Source organism: Dendrobates tinctorius, unplaced genomic scaffold (assembly GCF_039654945.1).
Source record: "Dendrobates tinctorius isolate UK_male_01 unplaced genomic scaffold, ASM3965494v1 ptg000126l, whole genome shotgun sequence".
Taxonomy (NCBI): Eukaryota; Metazoa; Chordata; class Amphibia; order Anura; family Dendrobatidae; genus Dendrobates; species Dendrobates tinctorius.
The window spans coordinates 6,712,251-6,724,983 of record NW_027361794.1 but is presented as its reverse complement, the minus strand read 5'-3'; the positions used below and the strand labels follow the sequence as shown (position 1 = coordinate 6,724,983).

The 12,733-nt window shown below is 47.0% G+C and overlaps 1 pseudogene; it reads right to left on the bottom strand.

The window, feature by feature from the left end:
• LOC141047225 (uncharacterized) overlaps positions 1-10,252 on the bottom strand; it is a 358,189-nt pseudogene extending 347,937 nt beyond the window's left edge.
• Between the last annotated feature and the right edge of the window lie 2,481 nt (positions 10,253-12,733).

The following is a 12,733-nucleotide window of genomic DNA, read 5'->3' as shown; positions in this document are numbered from 1 at the left end:
AGTTCCCTGAAATCCAGACACGGGCGTAATCCGCCATCTTTCTTCTTGACAAAGAAGAACCCCGCCGCCAATGGAGATGATGAAGGCCTGATGTGCCCTTTGCTTAGACTTTCTGCAATGTATTCTTTGAGAGCTTGCCTCTCAGGACCTGCGATATTAAACATCCTGGCTTTTGGTAACTTGGCCCCCAGTTTTAACCTAATAGCACAGTCATAGGGTCGGTGCGGTGGCAGCTCTGAACAACCTCTTTCAGAAAATACATCAGCAAAGTCCAGCAGTGGCTCCGGGATGCTGGGAGTCACAGCGGAGATACACGTGGCCAGACAACTCTCCTGGCAGTATCTGCTCCACTGAATTATGTCCTGGGTTTTCCAATCAATCACCGGATTGTGCATAGACAACCATGGAAACCCCAGAACTACCTGAGCAGGTAAATTACTGAGCAACTTACATGTTACCCGCTCAGAGTGTAGGACCCCAATGTGGAGTTTTACATCAGCCACAAACTCTTTAATCTCCCCTTGTGAGAGAGGGGAGGCATTGATGGTAACCACCCGGATAGGATTAGGCAGTGTCTCCACCTTAAATCCCGCAGTACGCGCAAACTTTTCATCAATGAGATTAGCGGCTGAACCACTATCTACAAATACAGTAATCGACAGCTCTTGGCCCCCGATAACTACCTTGGCAGGGAGCATACACTGGGAGACCACCACGGAGGATATGCAAAGGCTCAGACTAGACTCCTCCAAACCCTCTGAGCCTAGCAGTTTTCCGCCAGCACGTCTTTCTTAGGTACCCGGGGGCAAGCATTAATAAAATGTCCTTTTTTGCCACAAAAAAACCAGACCCCTTGCTTTCTGGGCAAGGGACATTTATGCTTGTTATTATGTGTATGTGATATACCAGCGATCTGCATAGGTTCCACGGATTCACCTGAGGCGACCTCACCAGAGACTGCCCCTCCCCCCACAGGCAATGTCTCCTGCGACCTCTGACGAAAACAGCGATCAATGCGTACTACAAGCACCATAGCAGCCTCCAGAGAAGTGGGAGTCTCATACATTAGCAGAGCTTGTTTAACCCTTTCAGAAACCCCATGCAAAAATTGACTCCTTAGTGCAGGGTCATTCCATTGCGTGTCCACAGCCCAGCGACGAAATTCAGTACAGTAATCCTCCGCCAGTCACTCACCCTGGAGTAGAGAGCATATTTTAGACTCTGCTAACGCCAGTCTGTCAGGATCGTCATAGATTAAACCCAGAGCAGAAAAAAAAAAGGTCTACGGACTCAAATGCAGTTGAATCAGAAGGTAGTGAAAACGCCCATGCTTGTGGGTCACCACTCAGCAAGGAAACTACCAAGCCCACACGCTGAGCCTCATTTCCTGAGGAGAGTGGACGCATATGAAAATACAATTTGCAGGATTCACGAAATACAACAAACTTACAGCGATCACCAGAAAATCGTTCAGGAAGAGGCAACTTGGGTTCAGCTGCCCTGACTGCTGCCTCAGTTTGCACAGCAGGAACTGACAGGCCTTGTTGCTGGACTGCCCCCCTCAGTTCAGTGACCTCTATGGACAGAGCCTCCAGCTGCTTGGTTATGGAGACTATAGGATCCATGGTAAGTAATTCCTATTTTTTTTTTTTTTCTTTTTGGGCCGACTATAATGTCATGGGAAGCCTAGGTAACTTTAGGCTGAAACCCCGGGGCCCCTGCGGTGTCCCTCAGACTAGGGGAAACCCTGTCTGTCCCTCAACCCAGGGTTTACACTGAAGGTGTGCCTGCCTGGGCCTCCACCCTGTCCTTGTCTCCTGTCCAGCCCTAAGCTGAACCCACCACCCTCCACCCAGTGAGGAGACCAAACACCAGAACCCACAAATAAGTATGGACAGGGATAACGGAAATGCACCACACCGCGTACACACAGGGGAATACAGTAATGTGCAAGGGCAACCAAATAATACAACACAGGGAGGCAAAATGGCAACAATGGAATATACTACACCAGCAACCGTAAGCTCCTTAGACCACCACTCCAGACCGGTATCGCTAGCACAAGGCAAGAGCTATAGTCAGCGACGCCCATAGTCAAACAGGGCAATTTAAAGACAGAGGGCGTGGCTAAGCCCTCAGCCAGAATGACAACCTGGTTAACCCAATCCAAGTCGGATCAGAAGACCAACCAGCGCCGCTGAGAACCATGTGGTAGGATGGGGTATTACCGCTGTCTGCCGGACACCCTGGTGCGAACAGTGTCCGACATGACAGTAGCATAGGATGGAGAACAAGAAATTGTATTCGCCATGAATGGATGAATCATTCCAAGTGGCAACCAACTTGGGAACAGCTACGTATACTGAAAAAATAGTTGTTCTTCTATGTCATGCTTCAAATATAGAGATACCAAATGTAAATTTTTGGTGAAGAATCAACAACAAGTGGGACACAATTGTGAAGCTAAACGAAATTTATTGCTTATTTTAAATTTTTGTGGAAATTCAAAAACTAAAAAGTGCGGCGTGCAATATTATTCGGTCCCTTTATCTTAATACTTTGTTGCGCCACCTTTTGCTGCGCTTACAGCTGCAAGTCGCTTGTGGTATGTCTCTATCAATTTTGTACATCGAGAGACTGAAATTCTTGCCCATTCTTCCTTGGCAAACAGCTCGAGCTCGGTGAGGTTTGATGGAGACCGTTTGTGAACAGCAGTTTTCAGCTCTTTCCACAGATTCTCGATTGGATTCAGGTCTGGACTTTGACATGGCCATTCTACCACCTGGATACATTTATTTGTGAACCATTCCATTGTAGATTTTGCTTTATGTTTGGGATCATTGTCTTGTTGGAAGACAAATCTCCATCCTAGTCTGAGGTCTTTTGCAGACTCCAACAGGTTTTCTTCAAGACTGGTCCTGTATTTGGCTCCATCCATCTTCCCATCAATTTTAACCATCTTCCCTATCCCTGCTGAAGAAAAGCAGGCCCAAACCATGATGCTGCCACCACCATGTTTGACAGTGGGGATGGTGTGTTCAGGGAGATGAGCTGTGTTGCCTTTACGCCAAACATATAGTTTGGCATTGTTGCCAAAAAGTTCGATTTTGGTTTCATCTGACCAGAGCATCTTCTTCCACATGTTTGGTGTGTCTCCCAGGTGGCTTGTTGCAAATTTTAACCAACACTTTTTATGGATATCTTTGAGAAATGGCTTTCTTTTTGCCACTCTTCCATAAAGGCCAGATTTGTGCAGTGTATGACTGATTGTAGTCCTATGGACAGACTGTCCCACCTCAGCTGTAGACTTCTGCAGTTCATCCAGGGTGATCATGGGCCTCTTGGCTGCTCTCTGATCAGTGTTCTCCTTGTTTGAGGGACGGCTGGGTCTTGGTAGATTTGCAGTGGTATGATACTCCTTCCATTTTAATATGATCGCTTGCACAGTGCTCCTTGGGATGTTTAAAGTTTTGGAAATCATTTTATATATAAATCCGGCTTTAAACTTCTCAACAACAGTATCACGGACCTGCCTGTTGTGTTCCTTGGTCTTCATGATGTTCTCTGAGCATCAAACAGAACCCAGAGACTATCACAGAGCAGGTGCATTTATACGGAGACTTGATTACACACAGGTGGATTATATTTATTATCATTAGTCATTTAGGACAACATTGGACCATTCAGAGATCCACAATGAACTTCTGGAGTGAGTTTGATGCACTGAAAGTAAAGGGGTTGAATACTATTGCACGCTCCACTTTTAAGTTTTTGAATTTCCACAAAAATTTAAAATAACCAATAAATTTCGTTCAGCTTCACAATTGTGTTCCACTTGTTGTTGATTCTTCACCAAAAATTTACATTTTGTATCTTTATGTTTGAAGCATGATGTGTGGGAAAAGGTTGAAAAGTTTCAGGGAGCTGAATAATTTCACAAGGCACTGTATATACAGTACAGACCAAAAGTTTGGACACACTTTCTCATTCAAAGAGTTTTCTTTATTTTCATCACTATGAAAATTGTAGATTCACTCTGAAGGCATCAACACTATGAATTAACACATGTGGAATTATATAATTAACAAAAAAGTGTGAAACAACTGAAAATATGTCTTATATTCTAGGTTCTTCAAAGTAGCCACCTTTTGCTTTGATTACAGCTTTGCACACTCTTGGCATTTTCAGGTGACAGACGGATGCTCTTATCAGTTCTAATTCCACCAGCGGCATTAAAAATGCTCTCTGACAAAACGTTAGCAGCAGGACAGGCCAGGACTTCCAAGTCATAGAGAGCCAGTTCATGCCACGTATCCAGCTTTTTGAGACCCAAAAATTATAAGGCTCAGAGGAATCACGGAGGATGTTGGTACGGTCAGCAAGGGACTCACCATCTTCCAAAACTTTGCACTCCTTGTGAGAATACCACGCGCCTCAAGGCCACTGCAATGGGAAGGTCTGAGAAAACTCTCCCAGAACTTTGCCAATGTTCCTCCGCCTCGAACCATGTCACGAACCAGTAACGACTGTCACCCAAAATTTTGAGAATACGAGGGTCACCTGAAAGGCAGCGCAACATAAAGTCAGCCATGCGTGCCAGACTGCTAACAGGCAAGACTTCCATGTGCTCACTAAGAGGACGACTGACCATGTTCCATATCATCGTGCACAGCCTGCAATACATCCTCTTTGATTGTGAGCAGAGAGCACTTCAGAAGACAGAGAAACGGGATGGTGATGCTAATTATGGCATCATTGCGGCTCAACATCTTGGTGGACTCCTCAAAGTTTTGTAGGATGGTACATATGTCTGACATCCATGTCCACTCCTGAGGTCTTATGTGTGGAGTCTGAACTGAATTCTGATGGCACTGTTGATGCTGGTAGTCAACAACTGCACTCTTCTGCTCACAAATCCCTTCCAACATGTACAGTGTGGAGTTCCAACGCATTGGGACATCACACACCAGTCAATGAGCCGGAAGCTTCAAATGCTGCTGAAGCACGGCAAGGGCAGCAGAAGCTGTAGATGACTTTCTAAAATGTGTACACAGGCAACATACTTTGACAAGCAAATCTGGCAGCTCCGGGTAGCTTTTGAGAAACAGTTGAACAACGAGGTTAAGCACATGGGCCAGGCATGGTACATGTGTGAGCACGCCTCAGAGCCGCCACCAGGTTCTGGCCATTGTCACACATGACCATGCTTGGCTGTAGGTTCAGCGGTGTCAGCCACAGATCTGCCTGCTCTTTCAGAGCTGTCCACAACCAACTCTTTAGCATTGTACAGTTTGTTATCTAAGCATATTAGCTTTAGTACAGCTTGTTGATGCTTGGCTGAGGCAGTGCTTCCAGCTTGCGACTGATGTGGTCATTTCAGAGATAAGGGCTGAAGAGGATGAGGATGAGGTCCAGGAGCTCTAAACTGTGGGGACAACCCTGACTGAGGTAGGGCCCGTAATCCTCAGCATCGGGAGGACTTGTTCCATCCCAAGGTCCGTCTGGGTCACGGCTTTCACTATGTTAACCCAGTGTGCCATTAGCGAGATGTAGCATTCCTGCCCACAAAAACTTTCCATGTGTCCATGGTTAGGTGGACTTTCCCAGTAACAGCATTATTCAGGGCACGGGTAATGTTGTGGGACACATGCTTATGTAATGCCGGGATGACACACCGGGAGAAATAGTGGCGGCTGAGAACCAAGTACCTTAGGACAGCCACCGCCATCAGGTTGCGGAAAGCTTCCGCCTCCATGAGCCTTACGCTATGTGCACACCAAGCGGAATTGCCGCGGTAATTTCTGTGGGAATTCCTGATTTCCATTCCGCGGGAAATATGTGAGAAAATCGCATTTTAATTTCCGCCTACTTCCCGCGGAAAAACTAGAGATTTGCAACCGTAATTAGCTTGCAGAATGCTAGCGTTTTCCAAGCGATCTGTAGCATCGCTTGGAAAACTGATAGTGTTTGACGAGTGTGACCAACTTTTTACTATTGAGGCTGCCTATGCAGCATCAGTAGTAAAAAGATCTAATGTGAAAACTAATAAAAAAAATAAAAAATCTTGTTTTTCTTACCTTTTGGCATCCCGCGCAGCGTTCCCGATCATGGCGATGCTCCCGGCAGGACCCGTTCCCAGTGATGCATTGCGACAATGACCTTTGATGACGTCGCGGTCTCGCGAGACCGCGACATCATCAAAGGTCATTATCGCAAAGCATCACTGGGAACGGGACCTGCCGGGAGCATTGCGGAGGCCTGGTGATGCTGCACGGGACATCGGAAGGTGAGAATATGATGATTTTTTAATTTTAATTCTATTTTTTACAGGGATATGGTACCCAGAGCATGGAGGAGACTCTCCTCTCCTCCACCCCCTGGGTACCATGCGCAAATGGTCTGCTTACTTTTCGCATAGTGGGCACAGCCACAAGCGGAAAGTAAGCAGAGCAATGCATTCCTATGTGGGCGGAATCGCCGCGATTCCGCAAAATTAATGCGCATGCTGCGTATTTTTCCACAATGCTATTCCGCCGCGGTAAAATCCGCAGCATTAGCACAGCATTGCGGAATCCCATAGGATTGCATGGGATGCTTTTTTTGCGTTTTCGCGGCAAAATCGAGCGTTTAAAAACGCCACGAAAATGCAACGTGTGAACACAGCCTAAAAGGCAACATTTCGAGCGCAAGCGGATGAGAAATGAGTGAATTTAGTAGCGTGGCCTATGGGGCATTGGCTGGGTATTTCCGCTTGTGTTCCAATGAATGGGGAATGGACAATTGAAGGCTACACTGGATGTACTTGATGATGGTGGTAGTTGAGTGTGGGCAATGACAAGTGCAGGGCAGGACCCATCTTTGCATGCACCGTGGACAGGGGATTGGCTTGCACGCACAACAGTGGAAGAAGCAGTGTTTTCACCCACAGACACTGTTCCTGGAGCCTGGTGTTCAGCCCACAAAGTTGGGTGCTTTGCTGCCATGAGCCTGATCAGGTTGATGGTGGTCAGGCTGCTAGGTTTGCTAGTCTGCTGATGCGGGCATGGCAGGTGGTGCAAATGGCCTGTTTGGGGTTATCGGCAGAGTCTTTAAAAAACAACCAGACTCGGGATGACCTAACAGTTGTACTGCCAACTTCCGTGGTGTTGGTGTTATGAGGAACGGTTGTCCGCCTTCTCTCTGCAGACACCACACTGCTTCTTCCTGCCTGTAGGGGTGCTACACCTTCCTCCCCCTGTGTGCTGCTGTCCTTGCTTTGCATATCCTCTTGCCAGGTTGGGTCAGTTACTATATCATCCACCACTTTGCCCTCCACTTCTGCACCCTGGTCCTCCTCCTGACTTTCTGGCAATTGTGTCTCATCATCGTCCATCTCTTGTGACATGTTCACACCGTAGCCTTCATGTGACTGTGGCTGCTCAAATATTTGGGCATTACTACATTCGATCTCATCTTTCCCCGCTTCAAGTGAACTGTGAAAGAGGAGGCCCGAATCTATAAATAGAAAAATGAACTGCTCTTTGGAGTGGCCAAGTGTGAGCTCAGTTGTCTACAGGCACTCGTCATGGTGGGAGAAAGGAGTATCAGGGTGAGGAATATTAAGTCGAGTCTCACAGCTACTCAGACTTGACTGTGTAGATGACTGGGTGTTGGTGGTGGTGGCAAAGTGACTGGAAGCATTATCCGCTATCCAACCAACAACCTTTTGACACTGCTCTGGGTTCAATAGTGGTGTGCTGCTGCGGTCCCCTAGTAACTGGGACAGGAAGGTCAGGCGAGAAGATGAGGGTGTTTGTTGTGGTCCAATTTCAGCTTGCCCATGGCCTCGGCCTATGCATGCACCATCACCATCACTTCCACTTCCCCATCCTTTGCCACGCGCCTTGCCCATTTTAAATGGACTACAATATTTTCCACTTTCATTACAAATGGCTGAATTTGGAGCAAACTTATATGTGATCTGTGTGCAGGAAAACCAGTTTAAAATATCTGGCCAGTAGGTAACAAATAGGGATGAGCAAGTAGTGTAGTATTCGGACATGCTGTACTCATTACAAGTACCTCCTAATACTCGGGTACTCGTAACGAGTCCAATGTAAGTCTATGGGAAAAGCGATTAATGGGCGGGGACTGTGCTTGCCTGGGCGGGGACTGTGCTGGGCTGTATGGGGACTGTGCTGGGCTGTGCGGGGACTGTGCTAGGCTGTGCAGGGACTGTGCGAGCTGTGCCGAATATTGCAAGGCGAGTAGTGAAATACTCGCAAGGATTCGAGTACCGCGAGTACCGCATTACTCGACGAGTACCGAATCCTAACGAGTATGCTCGCTCATCCCTAGTAACAATTTATTTTTTCAATAAACTGGTCTCAATAACTAGGCCAAGACACAGGAAAATAGTTGAATTGAGGCCTCAAATGGCACAATTTGTAGCCCACAGATAAATGAGTCGTCTGACGGATATAGCCCACTTTCAATATCTGGCCTGTATTTTTTTTTTTTTTGGCCAGCAAAATTGTGTCAATAAGTAGGCTAAGACACAACAAAAACAATTCTATGGAGGCCTGAAATGGCACAATTTTGAGCACAGTGATATGTGATCCGTGTGGCGGACAAAACCCAGTGTAAAATATCTGGCATGTAGCTAAATATTTTTTTGGCAGGAAAATGGTGTCAAGAAGTTGTATAAGACACTCCCAAAGAATTTTACAGTAAAAATGGCAGAACTTTCTGCGCACTCAGATGTGATCACTGGGACGGTCAAACCCATTTAAAATAGCTGGATTTTCACGCTGTACTATGAAAAAGATTTGACCGTATTCTGCAGTCCCAACAAGCTAATGGATAGAAAAAGTGTGCTCTGGATTGCTTTGGAACTCAGTAATCAGGATTAAGATGCAAGAAAAATATTCCTGGCCAATGATACCTGGGGCTAGGTATATACGGTCAATATATGTAATAGGCAGCAGGCAGTAATGGAATGGACCCTCTTGATGTATGCAATGAAGTATGCTGCATACAATGCCTGCCTGACTAGCAATGATATCTATATACCCACATATACTCCCTACCTAGCACTTCAATCTATATATCCCGTAATTTGTCCTTAAAAGGACTGTTGATTTAGCTGGATTTGTGCAGTCAATTATGGTATCCCCACACTATTAAAATTCCAAATCTCTCCCTATCTCAGCGGAAACTCTCCCTACACTGCCTGAGTCCAGAGCTGACTGTGCTGAGCAGGGCGGCGCCAATCACTGTAATACCACAACCAACATGGCTGCAGCATTACAGTGCGTGGCACACAATCCCTGCATGTTGATTGGCGCTCTAGAGAGCACCAAACATGCAGGGCAGGGACCCGAGCTCCCGCCGAATATTCCCGGAAATGCTCGGCGAGTATGGTCGCTCATCATAGTGCACAGATGACCAAGGATTTACACCTTAATTAGGCTGTTAGGGTTATGGTTTGTTCCCTATCATCGTTAGGAAAGGCCAGGTGATGCAAATTTCCCAGCTTTGTAAAAACCAAGTGTAACGGGGTCTTCCAAGCTGGGGTACCTCATTCAGTACCAGTCCGTATTTTCGGAGGTCCGCTCTGCGTTGGCCGGAGTCTGAATGAATAACGCTGGCTGGAATTCCTCTGAGTGCATGGGCGCATATAAAAGATCAATGGTTCTCCATGTATTTCCAGTCTGACAACACTTTACTCACAGGACACAGAATATATCACACAGATACAGAGGGGCGGCCAATAGACAAGCATCAGGCCAGACATGCATTACAAAAGCCGCAGGTGGCCGGAGCCTGCCGATGTTTACTGTGGGAATTACAAAGGTGGGGAGAGGGCGGACACTGCTGATACATTAGGGACATGCATCTCACATGGAACCTATTATATATACATATAACTGCACAACATATTCTGGGTGCGGAGTGGTTCTGTAACACCAAGCCTCTCATAACCTTATGCCAAAAAAACAGCAGCCATGGGTTCTAAGCAGCTGCCTAGCACTCTGAAAATGAAAATGGTGGAGGCCCACAAAGCAGGAGAAGGATACAAGAAGATAGCAAAGCGTTTTCAAGTTGCCCTTTCCTCAGTTTGAAATGTAATTAAGAAATAGCAGTTACCAGGAACAGGGGAGGTCAAGATAAGGTCTGGAAGACCAAGCAATATATTTCTAATATTAATGTGCCAATAATGGGGAATCTCCACATACCTTCACTTGCAGAGCTGCACACCATATACAGTATATGGCTGTTCTGTGCGCACAGGACCTGTGATGAGGTCACAGGAGGGGAGGAGTCAGTGGTCAGATGATCAGGGGTCTGCAGGACTCTGCTGTGCTGGTTGTCATGGTGCTGGATTTGGGGAAGTTTATAGGTGGGGTCAGGAGGGGATGTAGACGAGCTGTGTGTGTATGAGATGTACGGAGTGGAGCCGTGTACAAGGTGTATGGATTAGAGTAGTGTACGTATGGGGTGTACGGAGCAGAGCTACGTGTGTATGAGATATATGGAGCAAAGTTGCCTGTGTACAGGGTGTATGGAGTGGAGCTGCGTGTGTACGAGGTGCGCGGTGCTGAGCCGTGTGAGTACAATTTGTACAGAGCAGAGTTGTTTGGGTACAGAGAGGAGCCATGTTTGTACAGAGTGGAGCCGTCCGTGTACTGAGCAGAGCCGTGTGTGTACAGAGTGTAGCTTTGTTCCACCATGTTTTGGTTCATTTAATAAGTAGATTTTTTTTTTATAAAACAATGATTGGATCCATCTGAATATTACAAGTATTGTTCTCCAATATTTCCTCTCTATTATTCCCATCTATGTATTATCGTCTTGTGTGTTTCACCTTCTTCCTAATATTATTCTGTGTTCTGCAGCTGCAGGAGAGAATGGTGAAAGTAATGCCTGTCATGAAGGAGAATCTTCTCCAGGCACAGGAGGCACAGGCAAGGGTCTATAACCATTCAGTGAAGCTGAGGCAGTTCCAGCCCGGGGACCCCATGCTAGTGCTTATCCGTACGGTGAAGAGCAAGTTCCTAGCTCAGTGGTAAGGCCCATATGAGGTGGTGGAAAAACTGGGTGAAATTAATTACAAGGTACACAGCCGGGTCAAAGGAAGCTGCACCAAATATACCATGTGAACTTGCTAAAACCTGTCATGATACCAGTGCTGGTGGACCGGCACTTCTGGGGTTAATGTTTTGATCTCAGTGCAGACTCTTAACTGCACACCTGGAACTTATTATGGTGGCCTCTCATTGGTTCTGGGAAGGCTTCTTATAGCCTCAGGAAGCTCCCAACCCCGTCAGTTATACTTCCGCCCTTGGCATAGCGTGGTGACCCCTGAGTGTGTTTGTGCTGTGTTCTGGTTGCTTGATACTCTGTGTACGACTCGGTCTGTTCTCTGGATATTGCTTGTTGTATTCTGCTTGGTACCGTCTATGTCTGTTTGGTTTTGACTCCTGCTTGGCCCCGACTATCCGTTCGGTCTCATCCCTGGTACTTTACTGCTATCTCTGTGTATGACCTCCATTTTGCCTGAGTATTTCTGTGTAGTGTCCTGCCACCTCTGAAAGCAGGATGCCAAGCCCCGCCCCCTTGCAGTCACATGACCGTAGGTCCTGCGCTGCTTGCTAAACTTCAGCGTCCCCAGGTCCTTGTATCTGTACTTTCCGGCTGTACCTGACCCCGGGCCCCCCTTCAGTGCGGGTGAGTCCCCGCTCAGCGGAGGCTGCACGCCGGCGCTGACAGGACCCTGACAAAACCATGACGAGACCGAGATTCACTGTTCGACCCTTGCCTGGGAGCCAGTCCCAAAGCCACAGTGGATGATGTCACTGTTGCAAAGACTCTAACGCCCACCAGAGGCAAAAGCGTCGGGAGCTGTTACAGCAGAACCATGACCTGTTCTCAGGGCTAAATCATACAGGCACTGACTCACAGCACCTCATGGAAACATAGGGTCAACATTACCCAAGGTTGAAGCGCACATCATATCCAAGTATTCCTTCTTGGAATACGTCCAAATACCAGATAATGAAAAAGGACAGCGCCTCATAAGTTGGTGAATTTGCATCACATTTATTCCGCCTCCAGTTGCGACGTTTTGATCAAAAGATCTTTATCAAGCACAATACACATTAACCCCACTTAAATAAGGGGTGTTGTATACACTAGTTAACCACCAATCATAGACATACAAATACAATTATATAAATAAACCACAAATGTCATGTTTAAAAATACCCCAACTGACTAGGAGTTAGAAAAGTATCTTACTCGCACCAGAATCCCCCCTTCAATTCCTCGTCTAAGTATTATACATGAACATATATGCCCGGGAAGTCCACAGTATAGATTTAGCAATAACAAAAACTTGATTCCAGCTCACCCAGTTGCTCTATGCTCATCTACCTGGGGCTCAGACACCGGCTGAGATCTTGGGAGATGAGATCTCAGCTCTGAAATTTCATCTCCTGAGATCTCGGTGCCGAGATCTCCATCTGCGCATGCGCCGCCTCCTGGCGGCCATTTTCCCAGAGTCCACCACACAGGAAACCATGGAAGAACTGCCGGGGCTCTGGCCTTTCACAAAATGTCAGCAGAGCCCCCCGCAGCACCGGGGACATAGCGCAGCACCGCAATCGGGGGCACAGCATCACCATTGGGGATACAGCGCAGCGGCGCAACGATATGGTACATACACATTGGAAGACGCACCCCCATTTTCCCA